The sequence below is a fragment of the Lampetra planeri genome, chromosome 17 (assembly GCF_965212315.1).
Source record: "Lampetra planeri chromosome 17, kcLamPlan1.2.h2, whole genome shotgun sequence".
NCBI lineage: Eukaryota > Metazoa > Chordata > Hyperoartia > Petromyzontiformes > Petromyzontidae > Lampetra > Lampetra planeri.
In genome coordinates, this window is record NC_136123.1 from 8,221,921 (window position 1) to 8,242,189 (window position 20,269).

The following is a 20,269-nucleotide window of genomic DNA, read 5'->3' on the forward strand; positions in this document are numbered from 1 at the left end:
TGTGGTCTTCAAAGAGCCGCGTTTGCACGCGCGCGCAAGCCACGCAGACGCGCTGATATGTGTACAGGGTGCTCCAGATGTCTTGTGATCCCCATTCAATTCTCTAAAACGGAATATTTTTTCGTATTAAGTAAAGTTTTTTTTAAACAGAAATGAATATGCAAAAGAACAAAAAATTAGGGGTAAATTAATTATGGGGGGGGGGGGGGGTCACAAGACATCTGCACCACTTCTGTAGATTATTGCATAAATGATCGGACAATGATGTCGATATATCTTGCCCGTAGGTTTATATCGACGACCGCGTCAGCGCATGTCCGTGCCTGTGACATCCTTACTCGGTGCTTAATCCCGTTGTGCTTCGTGCTTGCACCGTACGAATTGCCCACGATGGCTGGGTTTGGCTTTGGATCAAAGTTAGCACAGAAACAAATAAAATTAAGATGGATTGCCGTGTTAAAGTATTTTGCATAACTTGGAAATACAAATAATGAGTTTGAAATGAGTATTAAGTCGACGAAAATTGTATTCACTTACGATGAGCTGCTGATGCAGATGGCAATGTTTAATACAGCACGCTCGGTGAATACTAAGAGGGAGGCTCGTATAGCGATAAAAACTAAATGTGCACGGCTGTTACCGAATGAAAAACGGGTGAAAAAAAAGCGGTTACCGGTTTGGCGCGCATATATAAATGTCGAGCCATAAACATCATCATTTAGCCAGAGACGGAGTGTGACTTCTGTGTTTGGGTAGAGAGGAGGGGTCGCTTTGTCCCTTACCGATATGGATCGCGGGCGCTTATAATTAATTTAAAAAAATACTCGTAATCTTATTTGTAAACTACTTAAAATAAATGTACGACTTAATAAAGGTGTCCCAAACTTGCACCCGTGAATTTAGCTGATACAACCAACAGGAGGTGCCGTGGTGTAATGGCTTTTTGCAACAACAACAATTGACCTGCGATCCGATGGTCCCTGGTTCGAATTCATGTCTCCGAGAGGCAGTTCAACCAAAGGGGGAATGGTGCTTAGGGCCACTCTGACGCGTTGCTGCACGTGGCTCAGCGCGTGCCATCCATTAACCGGTAATAGATTTCGATTTAAAGCTTTCGTGACTGCAGGGATTCATCGTCTTGGTTCTTTCGGTAAAGTCACGTAGAATACTCGACAGACCTGCTCTCCACCTGAGGACGGCTGCTTGCGTTGTGGCCGAAACGTCGTGAGAATTATTTTATTATGTTTTATTTTTTTTATTTTTTTATTTTAATTATACGTGACTTTACCGAAAGAACCAAGAAGACGGTAATAGATTGTGAAAATGGTTACCGGTTATAAGCCCTGATGATAATTACTCTTTATCATTGGGATAGCAGTATACATTTTGGTGTAAATACAATCGATTCTAACGCAGCTGCTGCATATCTTTACAATACGAGATGACACACAAGGTGAAGTATAGTTTGGTATAACCACCACCATGGGCAGAGAGGACACACACCAGCCAGCATCAGCGCGTGATATGTAAAAACCTATTGGGGCCGTACAACTGAAACTATGGACCATGTCGTAAACTAACTGTACACGACTGCAGTCCTTAAATGGAGGAGCGGCAAAATATCACAAACTTTGTTATGAAGCCTTCTCACGGCTAGCAGACCGCGACATTGGAATTCAGTTCCTATAACATATTGCCATGAGCAAGAAAATAACGTCAAAAACAAACATGTTTCGGTGCATCAACCTCATGGATTCCCAGAACCAATATTATCAAGCAGAGTTTGTTTATGCAAGTGAACTCTGGATCATTTTATATCTTCTGGGTCGCATCATCAATGTCGATCTTGTTAAACAACTGCATCAGGGGTTACCAGACGTGGTTAGCAGGACCACCCAATATTGGGCATAAGTGCGATGTCCCCATCCTGGCTTGTTAAACGCGTTTTGTTTTTGTTCACAGACACAAGGACAATGCAGACAAACACACACAAGCTGCTCGGTTTGAAATGTATTCATTTCGTACGTGCTGGTACTGTTTATTTTTTTTGTTTTTGTTACCGTGGTCATTGTCTCAGTCACTGATGGCCTCCGAGTTCTCGCTTGCGCAGGTTATGACCTCAAGATAACACGCCTCTGGGCCATGGCTGTCGCAGAGGTTTTTAATATTGTGTTGTTTTATTGCGACGCCGGAATATTGCTTATTATTTTTTGAGTTGCCTCTGCTTGAAACCACCAACAACAACAACAAAAAATCTTTTTCCCCGACGAGCGAGACGGGCGGCTGGGAGCAGGGGGTGGTTATTGCAGAGAATAAGGCGCCTCTGTGCGAGCTCCCGTGTCACTTAACGCACATCGTCAGCTCAGGTAGACCTCTCACACACAGGCACGCGTCTCAGCTGGGTCTCGTCTGCTGCAGGCGTGATGGCCGTGCCTCTTCCCACTGTGTCTAGCCCACAGCTCTCGCCCGCAGCTATCTCGTTGGCTGCTTAAGTGGCTGTGCAAACAAAGGTGCAGTCGCGTGGGACTGTAATGGGCAAGTGCTTGGTTTTTAGCGAGCACCTGGTGTGGGCAGATGTGCCAGGTGCCAATACCGATGCTTAGACATCGCATCAGGTGCTTCTCATTTAAGGCTGAGTAGACCTAGGCCAGCCCCAGGACCGGTTTATATAATCACCACTGATGTTAACCGAGGCCGTGCAATGGATCTATGGCTCGTAGTGCAGTGCGCTAACTGCGGTGCCACCATTCTCCAAATAGTTCAATGGACACACGTGTGCACACAAACAGCAGTCCACATTCACCACTAAGTGTGGGGACGGCACAACGGCGCTTGTGCTAGGCTAGGAGCAGCAAGAGGCCACGTGTAAAGTGGCGAAGGATCGTGGGCAGAGTTGGTAAGACAGGACTAACCATAACCCATAGAAGATATGGCGGTAACGATGAATCGATTACTTAATAACGATGTTTATCGAAGTGTAATAATCAAGGGGTTTCAATCCATGTATTTTATGACGTGTCCTCTTTCAGCCACTTGAGGCCGATAAATTCACCATAACGTAAAAAAGAATTGATTATGAAATCGTAATTAAATTTTGATTCGTACCACCCCAACCATACAGATTACTGGGGCAAGTGTAGTTAGCGAGTAATACTGGCAACCCATACCATGCACACATATACTAAAGTTACAGTATAGTTTGATTTGACTTGCTAACATGGATAGAAATGTATGAAAATGCTGTCTAACAATGCATACCTCCTTCATACATCATACACGCAATGCATGCACATGAGTACAACAGAGCTAATTGACATAGAAACAGAAGCAAGTCATCCTTTGAGATGGAATCCATATATACACAATACATATACGATCTCCACTGTTGCATATGCGCAGGAAAATTCATACTTACAAGATGTAAGGTTTAACTGAAACAAACCTTACATCTTCTTCTTGGTTCTTTCGGTAAAGTCACGTAGTGGTGTTTCATTCTTCACCTGAGGACGGCTGCTTGCGTTATGGCCGAAACGTCGTGAGAATCGTTTTATTAGGTTTTATTTTTATTATCGTATTACTTCCCTTCTACGTGACTTTACCGAAAGAACCAAGAAGAAGATGTAAGGTTTGTTTTAATTCAGCAATACAGTCATTTGCTGAAGCTGCAACTTTCCATTGCACACACACACACACATGCTACATCCATAATTAGCGTAATTACAAACCCAGTTTAATCATAATCCTTGCTAGTGCTCAACCACCAATTACTCAGACGCTTCTGTAATACCAGTTGTTAGAATTCGATAGTGCATGCTAATACTTTAAATGGCTTATTATATTGTACAAAAATAGCATTACATCTTGTACACATCTCTTTCAGTTCTTTCAAAGACGTGCTACGAGTTAGCATTTGTTATTAAGCAAGAATGTATGAGGTGGTTGTTATTAATTCGCCTCGTGGGTTTTTAATTGTTGCTGTTTGAAATGTATGTTAAAAGGAACTTGTTTTAATTGAATGTCCAGTGTGAGCCGAAGGCAAATTTTTAACAAATGGGCCAATTGAGGCAATGTCATGGAGCCCAGGTGGATTGTATAAATGTACCTCTTTAGCTGGTTGCATGAAAGCAAATGTATTCCTTTAAGCCCAGAGAATAAAATGTCCTATTCAAAAACCCACACTCAACACCTTTCACCCCTCAAGGTGAACTGGTGTTTAATATATGGGCACATCCATATACCTATCTCTCTTGGGATTGCCTTGTGTTTTCATACGAAACCAATTTGCATAGTCTTGAGATTACTTTTGTTTCGTGTGGGGTTTCTCTTTTTTTTTAATCGGCCGTTTTAGAACGCGCAACCCGAAGCACTGCATTGTCCGTCGCTAAAAAACATGAAAACCACCGCACAGGTTAAACATTAATGCAACGATATACATCGACTAGAAATGTAATTTCAATACATCTTGAGTGCGATTGCATGGTACGGCGACAACGGTGTAAAGCATTACCCTTACATTCATTACTTGTTGCATTATCTGTTCGTTCGAAAAATGACACGAATCTCTGTTCACATTGACAGGATGGCTTCAGTCAAGAGCCTACAAAAATAAGTGTAAGTATCCACATGCATCTGCCACTTGCTTCAGTCTCTTGAAAACAGACGGCTCAGCGGTAATCTAGTGGATGTGTCTGGCGCCGCGCATTCTGATGTCTTTGAGTTCCACTAATGAGCTGTCGTGAGTGTTAGCTGCTGCTGCTGCTGCTACCTTTTATCCTAACGCAATAAAAAAAAGGCAGCTGGGACGTCTCCCTGACAAGTTGAATTGGCACTTAATCAGGAATTCATGATATCAGCAATTTCCATTTCATGATGTTAAGGAATAAATTAGGAAAGTGAAGGGATTTTCCTTCTTTCGTGTTGTATCAATTTGCTGATATCAATATTAAGATAGCCGAATATATGACATTCGGGTACACGGCAAGGTGATTTAATTTATTCATAGTCTTTTCATGTATTCCGCAACATTTTTACATATTTGTGGCAACTTGCACATCGTACATTTTTCTCATTTCATTATATTGTTGTTACCCATTTGTGCCCAAGTCGTTTTCCGTCAATATATACTTTATATGAAAACATTTAATCAAGAAAAATAAATTATGCCAATATTTTGGCCAAATTTACATCGATTAACATTCAGTCAAACATCTCCTCCAGAAATTAAAACTCTTGTTTTTTCCTACTTGATTTGTAGCTTCTAGCACATCTATATCGTAATGATGGTTTAAAAGCAAGTCATTTTCGCGAGTGCTAGGCAAAAGGATTCATACTCTTTGGTTTTTTCGGTAAAGTCACGTAGGTAAAATTCAATTAAATCACGACGTTTCGGGAATAACACAAGCGTCCTTCTTCAGGTGGGGACAATGTTTTCATTCCATTTTATTTAATTTATTTAAATTTTTACCTACGTGACTTTACCGAAAAAAACAAAGAGTATGAATCCTTGCAGTCACGAAACAAATCTAAAAGGATAATGTGTTAACATCCGTTTTGTCATTTCATCAAGTGTGGCATACGAATGGTCTGCTTTAGGGATCTGCCTCGGATTCCTCCACTAGATTATGAATCTGAATCGTGTGTTATGGTTTCCTCTTTGGGTGGCCTCCATTCAGCAGTGGATTGCTCATGATTGTTGTTGATGATGATGATGACAAAGGCCGGTATTTAAAGTAATACAATTGACAATTGCGTGATATAATGTTGTAGTTACACATCTTGTATCACATGTTACAGATTCCCTCTTTCTTGTGAATCACATTATAATCCTCAACCAGCTACAGACACCGCACATATGGAGTACATTACTATTACCTCTTGTTAATCCCCCCCACCACCAAAAGAACCCTATGTAAACAATTATTCTTACGGGCACAATGCGAAACATTATCATGAGTGGAAGAATGGATTTTCATAACTCAACACATCATACCATGCCCACTACCTCCTGCCCTCTCCCATTGTAATCAGTATCCACTTAACCACCTGTTCCACTGAGTCCCTGTGTGAGTGGATAATTTAATTATGCAGCTCAATGCAGGTGAAATACCCCGGGTCCCACGCCCTCTTATTAAGTGCAGCAATTTAATTAATCCCCCCCCCCCCCCGCCAACCACACTGCCTTCACTCCCAATATTGTTAAGAAGCAAACTTTGATCTGCGACACCTCGATGTGTCAAGGTAGCTGACTTGCAGGGTACAGGAAACCCTGCCGCTCTATGTTGCCAGTGCAGCGAGATGGCCTTGTCTGCCTCCAATGCAGCCCGGATTGATCTCCACCCGACATTGAACCAAGTGAATAAGCAGACCGATTCGCACGGTTGGCTACGTACGGTGCGAAAGAAGCCCAACGTACATACACCCTTCCCATGTCTGTCCCTCCATGCAAAAAGCAAATATAAAAGTATTTGTTCTCCACGTGCTATCAGACACAATGCCTTCTGGGAGGGATTTTTATTTTATTTATTAGAACAGCATTGGCTCCACACAAGCAAACTCTGGGCCGGTTTTGACAATCGGAGTCGGGCTTTCTTGCACCAATGCTGGTGAACTGCCAGATGGACAATTGGGTAAAATCTCTTTGCCAGGCAGTGCAGGAACAAGGCTGGGCAGTCTGACAGGCCAATTTGGTACACTCCCCCCGAACGCCACACACTTGCGAAAGTCACGGCGCTTCAGCAGGAAAATCCACGCAATAGAAACGGATGCTTAGGGTTGCCAACTTTGACGTACAGAAAGAGGAGATACCAATAGGAAGAAGAATCTCTCTCAGGACCGGAAGATGACATAACTACGTGTAAATGCAATGCCTTGAGTGGTGTATTATTATGCAAGTGGCAATAACTGGGACTTTTAATAACACTAGGGAAACATTTCCATTTCCCGCGACATCGAACTGACAACGAGGGCGATTCTGGGAAACCAGGGAGGGTGGCAGCCCTACTCTTGGTGTGCGTTCATAAATCTTCAAACGCTGCCAACTCATTGCACCCATCATCACGATCATCCTCATGTATTACTTATCCCACTAAGCTTCCCGTGCAGTCGGTCTCGTTGTGCCAGAACAGAGGGGTGAGAGATTAACAATGTAATCACTCGGAAGGGTAGAGCCAAATATGATCGGTGAATCCATCATCCGACTCAATCGACTCCCTCCAGTGTATTTAGGAATATTTAAGACTCTCTGAAAGACTTCAATATTAACCAGAAAGCAAGTAGACCAACACATTGAGATCTTCCTTTCCAATCGTGACAGAGAAGAAGAGGAAACAATATTATTTCAATTAACCTGCGATATGGTTAAGTGGAATCTGGATATAAATACATTTTACGTCAGCACGGTTCTGATATAAGCCACGCATGGTGAGAAAGGCGAAGAGAAAATTCTGATGCAAGTACACTACTTCAGATATAAGTACGGCCGGCTTTACTACGCATGCACAAATAACACAAACTCAACAGCTGTCTGTAATCTTTGTTTTTTCGGTAAAGTCACGTAAGTGAAAATAAAATGAAAACAACTAAATTAAATCACGACGTTTCGGAAGCAACACAAGTTTCCGTCATCAGGTAGGACAACCACAGCAAAAATACTACTGCTTCCGAAACGTCGTGATTTAATTTAGTTGTTTTCATTTTAATTTTATTTTCACCTACGTGACTTTACCGAATAAACCAAAGAGTATGGATCCTTGCAGTCACGAAAACTGCAAATCTAGAAGCTGTCTGTAACATTGCCCTAATAGAAATATATCATAGGCAAAATTTCATGCAATGCCCCTTCATAGCAGCGTGCCTCCCAAGGATCGTGCATATCCAGTTTCAACTGTACCTCGTATGGCTCAGGTTGGTAGCCTGGCCTACATATTAAACACATTATTGCAGTTCAAAGTATCGGCTCATCACAGAGTGTGGTGTGCAAACACCGCTCTAATGAGGCAGCTGAACAGGTGTGCGCCACTAGAGCGTGTTTCCGACAGCTCAAGAGGAACGAGCACAATTGTTGCGAGAATATTCGAAGTCCTAGACTCATGAGCGAATGCAAATTCCCCATAAAACCCCCAGTTTAAGGATCGTTTTTGTCAATATTTCGTGCGAAAATCCACATAGCGGTTTCAGCTGTGGTTTGGGGGGGGGGCAAAACTCTGAAGCCACAACCACTTGATGGGTTACATAACTTTGGTCACTCACGTGTACTAAAGGGTCCTGTTACATGTAGTCTCTTCGGCAATAGTCTCTGTTATTTGATGTTTTCTCCACGTTATTTGATGTAAATAGCTGTTTATGTACAGCATCGAAAGATGCTTCTAGTCTTAAGATGTGATTTAAATTCACATGTTTATTATACGGGGTTATTGTTTTTGTAAAAAATAAAATTAAAGACACTTTGGCGCATCAATCTGTGGCCAAAATGAGTCCACTGCATTTTTTCCCTGATACTTTCTCAATTTAGCACGCGAAATATAGTTTCTGTATATATCTGTTTTTACGCGTCAAAAAGTGTTTAGTCGTTTTTGTATAAAATCGCGCGTTTATATTTAGCGCCTAGTTTGGTGAAATAAAAAAAAATATGGCTTCACCAGTTTGGTCAAAATCTGCCATCGTCCCACCTCGCCATTCGTGCTGCCCAATCGCAATCACGTCATTGTGATGCCTCTGATCTGTATTTGTTCCATGACCCACGCATCCCCTCGTTTCCTCTCTCAGTGTAATTCCAAGCGGGCGTCTCTGCATGCTTCTTTGCGCACTTTTCTAGGTTTAGCTCCATTTTCTCTTCGTTCGTGTCCACGTTTCTGAATTGGCGGCAGCGCTTAGTCCTCAACGATTTAACAAACAAACAAAAACCATTCTTCAAGCACATTGGTATCTTGCTTTTCATGTTTAAATTAAGTTTTCCATAAGTAGTCCATCCTGCCACCATTTATCTCTATAATTTGTCATTTTGATCATGGGCGGAGGTGCGGCGGGGGGGTATCACGGGGGAAGCTATGCCCCCCCCCCCAAACTGGACACTTAATTAACTTATTTTCAGTAGTTTCGAATTAACATAAAACACAAATAAATTCATTATATGCACAGGCGATTCCTAATGTGAGGAACGAAACGAACCCCTGCCCCTCCCACCCACGCAAATATAGAAGTTAAATTGCCTATGATTTTATCCTGACAAGCTTTCAATTACCTTCTAACATATAGACATTCCCATCGTGTCCTGTAATCCAATTTCAAAATAACATTAAAATTACAACAATTATCGGAATCAGAATCTTTATTTTTCCTGGAAAAATCCAATGAGCTATGAAGCTCTTTGTAACAGATGTTACGTAGGATGCGTGCCGGAAACATGCGGAACATATTACGTATGAGAATTCGCTAGGTAGGTTCATGAAGACGAGACTACTTTTGTTGAATATACATGACAAAGAAAAACTTGGCTTCTTTTGTTCACAATCACGAATCTCAATTCACTTTGAACACCAGCAGTACGCTTTCTGAATTCCGTGTTTGCTGGAATTGCTTGCTGCTCGCTGGACACGAAAAGTTGGAATTGATTTGAGAGCGTGGTGGTGGTGCACGCACGGCAATAAGAAGGATAACCTCCTGTTTTTATCTTTCTCTTTTACAGCTTTCTATCGATTCAATCTCAGATATGTTTAAAGAAAAAAATGAAAGTTTAATTAATAAATAACAACATGTATTTCTCATGTAACTGAGAGCAAAGGAATATCTTGATGGCCTTCTTTTTTACAGACTGGCCTTCTTTTTCTTCAGAAAATATTGAGAAATATAAAGAGAGAATCTTAAATAGTCTTGATAAATGAGGTTTTAGTCGCCGGTGATGCCAGATGATGAATTCACTGGGGTGCAATGAATTCTCAGAATTTGAACCTTTTTTTAAAAATACATTCCAGGAGGTAATAAATAGATTGTCTGACTGATGTGTAATGAGCTTAATCATTGCTTGAAAAGTCATTTTGTGGGGTTTAATATTGTTCCAATACGGCATGCGAATGTGAATAGGCATTTTGCAAATGGGCAGCTCAGTAAGTGCACCCTTCATTCCTATGATTGTGAATGGGGCTCTGTGGAATGCTGAAGGCTGTTTTTAAACACATTCCGTTTCATCTCGACTATACACCTTCATAGCAAACCCATTACTATGGTTACTCGTGAGATTTTTGAATTCAAGGTTAGGCTCATTATGTTACCGGGGCAAGTGGCAACCAATACAGGATAATGTTTGACTATTTTTTTTCCAAAGACGGAATTCCAATCACTCTCTTGCCGGCACTATTACACCGCATTCCGCATTCAAATGAGGGCAAGTGTCCGCTCCAATTAAATCCAATTGCACACAGGAAAAAAAAGGCTATTGTACTGTTATGGGAATCTTCAATTCCACAAATCCACTCTTTTCCTATTTGTGCAATTAGATTTTGTAGTTGTCAGCATCGGGTCTGTAATGCAGATCGCTTGAAGGCCATTTGGGAAACGTCAGTAACATCTGTACGCCCTACGTTTCTAGGTTGATATTCGTTTGCATCTCTGTTTGCTGCAAGACCCCCATTCCATTGTTGTACCAAATTGGTGCTTATGTGGTCTGTTTTTTTTACATGATGTTCTCTCTTTCTCCACCAACTGTGGCAATGACCTCAGTTAGAGAGGGAGAATCAATTATATTATTGTAGCGGAGATCAGCCAAGGAACAGCACTTGACAAAAACCACTTCACAGTGGCTCATACACCATGCAGAATGCGCTTATCTGCTAAAGAGCTACGGATTGCATTGGTGTCTTAATTTTACACAATTTGGGGTGGCCACTTAGCTTTTCATCTCGCGGGGTTTTGGCAGCACATTGGTTTGAATTCCACTCTTGTCTTGTAATAGCGAGGCATTATTAAAAGTGCATACTCTTCACTGAATGTCAAGGATTGTAGTAAGCCCATGTGGCAGAGCAAAGCATTGTGAATTGGTGACAAAGATACCATTTATATTTTGCCTGGAACTTTATGAAACCAATTTTTCTACAAATTCCAAATCATGCCTTTATCTTATCCAGGACAGGTTCACTGAGTATCAAGATACTCAAGACTCAATTTCAGGAGTGCCCTGTACTGAAATGATGGGCTAATTCTATTATTGTGTTCAGCATGTGGAAAAAAACTGGAATACCAGGTGATAACGCTTAAAACTTTGCACAGGCAGATTCAATACACAGATACGATTAAACACTTTATTTTTTATTTTACCAAATAAGGCCCACTGAGCTACATAGCTCTTTTCAGAAGCGACCTGGCCACAAACAATAGCTCAACGAAGTGGTTTACCATGTGGAAAAACCAAACAACCCTGAGAAAAACCTACGCAACCATGGGGGGAACATGCAAATCCCAAATATACAGCAGGCGTCAGGGTCGGGTTCGAACCCACGACCTCGTGTATACCAGGCAATGTAGTAAACATCCTTCCACCCCATACATTCAACCCATTGAGTCAATGTGTGGATTGAACCCTTTGCCATGGTGCAATCTCCTAGCCACCTCGCTGTCCTACGACGACAACACCCGAAACGCCCTGGAGATATCGCATTCGAATATACTACGAGCCTGGACAAACTCTGCTTAGCTTTTGATCTCATGCCATCTCAGAAAGATGGTTCAGCTATACCTAGCTGGTGCAGCTATGATTATTTTCTGAATTCCAATGAGATCCAATGCATCCGCTGTGCTTTTGATCGTGGTTTGGTCACAAGTGCCGTAATCACGGTTTTGTGGATGGCACGGTATTTTATTGAGCGTCCAAGACCTTTAACCCGCTCGGCTGCGGAGTGGCCACTAGAGGCCAGTACTGCAAAAGAGTTTCTGCGTATCGGTATGGATTTTTGAGAGATAGCTTTCAGATGCGCTTCTGCGGCGGTCTGGAACGCTCTTCCTTCCGATTATTAAGAAGCCACTGGAGTTAGGTACTTTCAAGTAATCTAGATTGAAAGCTATATTTTTAAACTGTTGTTGTCTTTCCTCCGCACCTCCGATTAGCACAGTTGGCTACGTACGGTGCGAAAAAAGTTCAAAACACAGACATACATACGTACAGACATACATGGCTTTACTTATACCTCTCGAAGCACGTCAGCTTCCTTCCATGTTGCAAAACATTCATTAGGAAAATGGCCAAACAACCCAATCTTGCAGGAACCTTTTGACAAACAACCCAGTGAAGCTTTCTTGGATTAATAAATGCACGTGATTATAATCGTATTATTTATCAACCGGGGAGCTGCCCGCTGTAATCACACTGGACTTGCAATCCAGAGGCAGCCCGTTCCATCATCCGGCTTGGCAGTCGAAACAGTCGGCAAGCCTTGAGACTTTAAATGAAAATTGTTATTAACGCCCCCTGCATCTGTCCACCCACCAGTTTAAATTGGTACACCACAGTCGATCGGCAAGTCACGTGCGATGGGTTAGAGTGGGGGTTACTCCCAACTCTCCCAAGACGTGGAAGAGAACGCCAAAATACCCTTGACGAGGGGGCTCTGGAGCTCGCTCTAGTGGAGGCCCTTTCGCCAGCAGCGGCGTGAGCCAGCAATTGCGGGGACTGCACCTTTACCGTCACCGACTGCCTTCGGCTCCTTTCTGCGTTAGCAATGCCGTGCCGTATTCAGCACGGCGTGGGCCACTCTCAGCCATCGTCCCACGTGGCCCACGACCGTCAGAGGGCAAATTATTGACGCGCACATGATGAACGAGCACGCCTGACGAAATGTCACCCGACGCGGCGCGGCAGGTGGTCCGGGTTCTCGGCAGCAGCATCTCCAGCCGGCTGCACCTGACCAACGTGCGCAAACAGGACGAGGGCACGTACGAGTGCCGCGTCACCGACCGCCACGCGTGGCCCGCGCAGGAGCACAAGGCGAGGGCGGCCCTCACGGTGGAGATGGCGGGGGGCCGCCGGCGCCCGGGCGGGCCCCGGGACGTCCAGGCGGCCGAGGCCATGCCCCTCTTCCACAACGTCACGGCCAAGCGGAGCCCGGCGCGTCCCGCGGGAGCCCAAGGCGGAGCCTCCACACCCAACGCCAACGTCGGCCGCACGTCAGGTGAGTTAGGAACCCGAGCGCTCATCTCCATCATCATCATCAACTATTGCTTGATGTTGCGCATTACAAAATTGTTGTTATTTTTTCCCATTAATATTGTGAGTGTATTGTCTCTCTATGAAAGGCTCATTGAGTTTTAAGATTATTTTTGTTCAGGAGGGCCCTGCGAAGGTTTCACAATAGGGGGCAGCAATTGCTACGTGTTTCCCATCTCGGTAATTTTTTAAGTTGGAAAAACATTTAGGACCGTAATTTGGCCGCATGTTTTTTGTCTCTCAAATAACATCGTGGGATGTTTTTTTTTACGTCAACTGCGATGCAGACGTCGTGTATTTGCAGGGTTAATGGATGCACAATATTGACCAGGGTGGCCGTGGGCTTGAACTGCTAACCTCTGCAGTAAGCTCGAAAACGTGCTTCTGCTGGGCCACGTTACTGCCCCAAAAACAAGTCTTGAAAACAATTCCCAAGGTAGTAGCAGGAACTTTAATCAGCAGAACGGTTAAAAGACAGCAAAAAACATTGGGTATACTAATGCACAGAACAACTCATGTTGAGCGACGTCATGGTAATCTGCAAATAAGACGAAATTATATGATCAGGGAGCAAAATCCTGTCAGTAATTCTTAATTCGGTACGCGGATTCGCCAAAGTGTTCTGACGAACCGCTCACCGCAAATTTCACACTGGAAGGCGAACGGGAGGGAGCCATTGAGTGGAGAGCTTCGTGTGCAATGAGGCCGATATTGAAATTTGCATCGTGCAGTAATTGATCCTTATGGCGGTACCCCGGGGTACCAAATAATACAAAATGGCCGAGGCAATTAAATATTTTATTTCTGGGACACTTTTTTGCAGGGGTGTACTTAACTCCGCGACTGGGGTACCAATCAATCCGAAATCAGTGCCACTACGCGATGCCGAAACGCAGCGAAGACGATTGCGCTGAAACCCTGAATGCTCGTACGCACCGTAGTGGTGCATCGTGTACAGCTCGTCGAGATGAGTCGATTACCGCATCGCCGATCATCAACAGACTAAAAATGTCTGCATCACGGACATTGTACTATGGAACCCCGGGGTACCGCCATAAGGTTCAATTGGCTGCCAATGCAACTTTCTGAGTCACGCGGTCCCATTTGCAACGCCCTCGGAATCATCCCACCCGATGCGTTCTGTACACGTTGAAGAGGGAAGGGGGCTCCAGGAGGAGGGGTGGTGGTGGGGTAGGTTGCGATACAAGGAACACTCCAGCCAGCTGACACTGTGGTCAACGACATAAATCCACCAATTAAAAGTCCGTTAGTGACAAATCCTGGTTGGTTGACGCTACCTATTCATGAGACCTTTTTGCCAGTATCAAAATATGACGAATAAGAATGGGTTTTACCCTTTCTGGCAATAAAACAGGTGTGAAGATGTCCAAATATCAAATAGATACCTATTTCAAGGAATCAAGTGTGCATTAACCACACGTACTTGTGGTGAACATGCAAACAAACAAGCTCTGAAAATATATGCATTGATTTTGAAACATTTTTATTGCCAGAAAGGGTAAAACCCATTATTGATTTTCATGAAACCTATTTATTTTTAATGGGTTGATAAAAATTAAAACTACTTTGTGGGAAGTCCACTGTGGTTATCACATTGAGGCACTGGCCCCAACCATGGGAATGTGGAATGTTAGCACTGGCCGAGGGCTACCAATGGGAGATGAGGGCCATCCTTGTGTGCCACCTTAATGCAATACATCGAGACAACTGTGACTCTCATGAGAATATATATTAAGTAATGTGGCTTTGCACAATGATAACATCCCATTCTTAAACCTTGGAGGTGGAGTATTACATCGCAGGGAATCACGAGAGGAGGCCTTCATCTAGCAGTGGATATATCACGGATGATGATGACGTTTCTCTATTCCTACATCACAATTGAATTTGTATGACATACGTACAAAGTTGGTGCTGTAGAATATTGAGTCGAGCGTGTCTCATGTCGGCCCCTTTGGGAAAGACCCGGGATGCCAGAATAGTGGAAGGTGAGCATCAAAAGACCAGGATTGAGAATCACAGCTGCAACACCTTTCCACCGGTGCCCCCCCCACACCGCCTCCGCTCCCTACGGCCTTTATTAAGACGGGTGACTGCTCGCAATTAGATGCCAGAGCACGGCCGCGTTATCTGAGCGGGCGGTGCTTCTCAAGCCCGCGCCGCCCTCCTGCGGCACTACTTGAGGTATCTCGTTCCGTGAGCGCGCCGTGCCCACCCCCCCTTCCCCTCTTGCTCAAGAGGTTATAGCTCAATTACAGAGCGCTCATTCCACGCGACTGCGCTCGCGTCATCAGTATGCCGGAGAGAGGTGCACTTCTACCCCCAACGCCACCCTGTCCCCCTCCTTTCACTGCCGCGGCGTGGTGCCTTGAATCCCAAACTGAGCGGAGGCCCGGAGACTGCGGTGGAAACTCTCCGACTGCAAAAAGGGGGCTTAGGGTTGTTTCGTGTTACGTGGGGTTAAATGACTCGCCATGATTCAGTGTTGCAATGAAATTCCAGAATAGATTATATGTTGTTGTTGTTGTTATTGTATCGACTGGTAGTGGGCCTCTGGTGGCTGCAAACATGACGTGAGCCCCATTACATACAATGTGTACCGGTCTAAACAACACGCACACACAATTTAACGCATGTATCGCGTGCTTAAGAATTCGGGACATTGTTCCACCCCTATTGTAAGGGGTGAGTTAGCGATATCGTTTGAGGTCAGTTAATGTTATGCTTCAGAGTGGGTTTGTATTCCCGTCTGTGGGTGGGGGGGGGGTTAATTTCGACAACACTAAAAGGTCATGTAAGAAGGAGTGGTACTAATACACGCAAATCGTCCCACTGTTTTAAATTGCAAGGAATCTCGTTGGTGCCATTATTTTGCTGCAATTAAATGGCATTTGTAGAGTTTAAAAGACAAAGAAAAAAGTTTGGGCATCATTATCTTACTCTTTCAGAATTGCAAATGAAATTGCTCATTAGCATTCAAATAAACATGAAATGACAGTTGGATGATCGTCGTTATACTGTCTTCCAGTTTGATTTGACACGTGAAGTGTTTGCTTTTTTAACACGATCGTTTAATACATGCGAATGTATATGGAGCGGTGGCGCAAGTTGCTAGCGCACCACACTATGAATTCATAAACTCGAGTTTGATGCCTGCCCATGGATTATATCAGCGGTGAGTGATATCCTGACTAGTCCTAGTCTTCTCCTTCACCAACCTGTGCCGACTATAGTGGTGAAGTATGGTCAAATAGCCTGACACGAGGTGAGGAAGCCTTCACCCAGCAGTAATTGACAAAGGGCTGTACACTATGACAACAATACTACTCCGTGAGTCTCAAGACTCTATTATCAGTGCAGTGCAGCATGATAATTAGATGTTTGACCAATTCATTATTAAAGAGGGTTTTTTTAATGCAATGCATTAATCAAGTTGCCTTTGTAAATTTGGACTTTCAAATGATTTGACCTGAAACTTTATTGGGGGGGATGGGAGAAAAAAAAACCTCTTAAGCGTTATGATTCCATCGAAAAAGAAAAGCTGAAACCATCGGTAAAAGAACCAGGCAGGACGAAGCCTTCAGTAAGCAAATTGAAACGCATTGAGCTGAAGCGACGCCACCTGACACGATCATTGTTGACATTGCCGTTATTAAATGTGTAGTGAATTCAAATGAGTCGCAGACATACTCTTTAGAGGCAACACATTTATGTATACCAACACAAAGGGGTAACTGCCCCTTCACCATATATCCTCACTGATCGTGGCTGGCCCCGTCCTTGGCCACGACCACCTTCTCGAACCCTCTAGCAGGATCTCGCCCGACACGTGACCACCCCTAGCCCCCAACTTGGGGCCCCTGTGCAGACTTTACCCGTCACGTGCCTTCCAGGGTCAAATTGAGTGTCATGGCCTACATGAGCCCCATTCATGGCCAGCACTCTCACACCCCTCTCCTATAGGGGTCGGCACTGCACGTCGAGCGTGGTGCCACTCAGCGCTCTCTATCAGAGCTCACCGAGCCCCTCTAGGGCTGGTACTACATCCACATGTACGGGGTGTCCATGATGTCAGTACATCGCACGCCGTGCCTCGCTAGAGCCGGCATTACCCAGTGACGTCCGCGATGTCACTACAAATGCATCAATACAAAAGACCCCGAGCAAAACAATAAAGATTATGCGAGCGAAGTCAACACATCGCGGACTAAAAATGAAGGCCGAAGCGTGGCCGTACTAATTATATACACAGACTACGATGTCCAGCAACACGGCACAACAGGTCGAGTTCAAACAAGGCCTGCACAGCCCTTTTGAATGTTGGCCTCCCCTCGCCACGCCGCTCACTGGGGTTGTTTGACCATACTTCACCACGCTGGTCAATGTGATTTGGGAGGGTGTGATTAAGTGAGCAGGATTCGTTCAGATGTCACTTGCTACCGATGGCAGGCTGTAGCCCCGGAATTGAATTCAAGTCACACGGGTTCATGGCAACGGCGTGCGCTAACCGCTGCGCCACCGCTCCAACCCTGAGCTGACAGTGCGCGCGTTGTTTTAATTTATTTTCTTCTCGCTTGGCAGGTGGACCGAGGACATGTCCAAGGCAACACATCCTGCTTGTGAAAGCTGCCCTCATCTTAACCGCCCAATATTTTGTAATACATGCAAAGTAGCACAACGCTGTTCACGGTGTGAGACTTAAAAAGTAAACAGGTTCTTTTTTTGTGAAATCATTTTTCTATTCACGTGATGGAGAAAGAAGCAGTTGAGCAAATGCGTTCCACCATAGTAGTAAGAGACGAAATATATATTCTTGTTTCAGCATGGGGCGAATGCACTCACAACACAGCTCTTAATCAGCTTCCCATGACGTGGAATCGACTGCCATGGACAGAAACCATCAGTCACGCTTAATTTTATATATTGTAATTAAACTGTCAATTTAAATTAATGAGCCAAGGGCGCAAATCTATGACCACCAATGTTAAGGTGGTCGTAAACATATATAAAATAAAATACTGTGTATATATATAGAGAGAGAGAGTTTAACTTATTCTGGAATGACACGGACATTTATTACAAGAAATGTTCACCACAAAGTGAGATTTTGGCGCTGAAATATAAACAAAAAAAAGATTGTAGTTTATTCTCTCCCCTCCCGTATGAATTAAGGTACATTCAGCCAAAATCCATAGTTTATTTCGCAATGTTTTTTTCAAAATTATATTTAAACACGCGCACACACAGACACACATGTACATATTTACTGCGTAAACACGAATTTCTACGTCATAAACACACAACGCACACGTATGCGTACGCACATGTGTATATTTGTACACGTTACCATGGTGGCCCACACACCGATCCACCCTCAGTGTGTTCCGCCCAATCTGCCAAACTTAATGCAGTCTCTATCCCCCTTGCGGTCCAAAACAAACGTCCCAATTTTGAATGCACTTGGCCGCGCGTCTGATCGTAACAGTGAGCAAATTTGCGCATGCGGGTACATGCCCATTGGATCGCAGCCAAAGGTTCAATTACAAACGCTCCGACCGGTTCGTGCAATGAATCACGGCGGAAGAGCGTGCGTGTAAAAAGGGATGAACAGCCGGTCTGTCGAACAGCTGACAAGCAAAGATGAATGCATCGCAGGTGAATCTTCGCTGAGAAGAACTCAAAATCGCAGCACAATTTAAGTTGGTTAAAAGTGTAAAGTTTGAATACGGCCGTATCTTGATGAACTTGATTTCACCAAATGTGAACCCTTCTTTACAATGTGACATCCACCATATCTCGGACACTGACTCATGCGACGTATATCAAATAAACTATTTGTTGTCTGTAAGCAAACCTACGCGAGGTGTGTGTTTTTTTTCTGCGCGTTTTTTTTCTCTCCGTCCGACCCAACACGTGCGTTCTCCAGAACGACGTTTGACGTTCTCTGAGTTTTAAATTCCGCGGTGTGGACAGCGCACTGTGGTCACGACATCAACACGGCCTTGCCGACATTCAGGGGTTAGTCATGACATTTTTACCCTCGTGATTTGAAGCTTTCGTGACTGCAGGAATTTCCTCTTTGGTTCTTTCGGTAAAGTCACGTATAAAGAAAATAAATTAAGATTCCAAGAACACAGGATAAGATGTTACTATCCTTTGTGCAAGAACTTCCAAGAGTTCATGAACAGTGAGCCTGGTGAAATTTGGGGAGCGCATCGTCAGTAGTGTACCTTTAGTTCCTAGGGTGTTTCGGCCTTTCATACTATACACCCTCCCCAAAGGCGGCCAGCGACAGGGTGATCAATCCTACGCTTGCGTCCCATGCCCAATTAGTCATAGGAGTTGCCTTGTTGTTGATAGCCAACATCTCATTCATTCTTTTGTTTTCTCATTCATTCTTACCTGATGACGGTTGCTTGTATTGCAATCGAAACGTCGTATTATATTACTTAATTTATTTTCTTTCTACGTGACTTTACCGAAAGAACCAAAGAGTATATCCCTCGTGTGCGGAGGTAAGGGAGTGGAAACACAACTCACTCCCACCACCACCACTGCGCCAATATGTTGAACTTCTTTCGCACCGTACGTAGCCAACCATGCTAATCGGAGGTGCGGGAAAGAGTGGGGGGGGAGTAGGGAGATCGCTAATGTTGCCTCCTTGAAAGTTACCGATTTCCCGCGGCGTGTGTGAAACGTGCGGCACCTCGCGAGACGTGATGAACGCGTGGGACTCGATGACTCTCTGTGTACGGCGGCAGAGTCGTGATTAGGGGGTGGCCGTGCTTCAGGGCTGTTTAAAGCAATTTAAGAGGCCACAACGCGGCTCCGAGGGCCGTGCTTGAGAGCAACCCAAGCTCTGATTCACAGAGCCCTGGTGGGGGAACCACAATGCTCGTTCCACTCGCGGCCACACGTTGCAACCTGGCGCGCGAAGTGACACCGGTAATTGTCGACTAATCAATGTTCCAGACACCGCTCGCTCAACCTGCTCGCTCAACCTGCGCGCTTAACTTAACGCTCCCTTTCATGTGCGTTGTGCTCAATAAACTATTCGGC

At 44.2% G+C, this 20,269-nt stretch overlaps 1 long non-coding RNA gene across 1 annotated transcript; it reads left to right on the top strand.

Annotated features, from left to right (window-relative positions):
- The first annotated feature begins 2,668 nt into the window (after positions 1-2,668).
- LOC144723423 (uncharacterized) lies at positions 2,669-19,045 on the top strand. The gene is made up of 4 exons (XR_013586175.1): positions 2,669-2,896; positions 4,579-4,611; positions 12,845-13,154; positions 17,792-19,045. It is a non-coding gene; the product is annotated as an uncharacterized LOC144723423 (long non-coding RNA).
- The last annotated feature ends 1,224 nt before the right edge of the window (positions 19,046-20,269 follow it).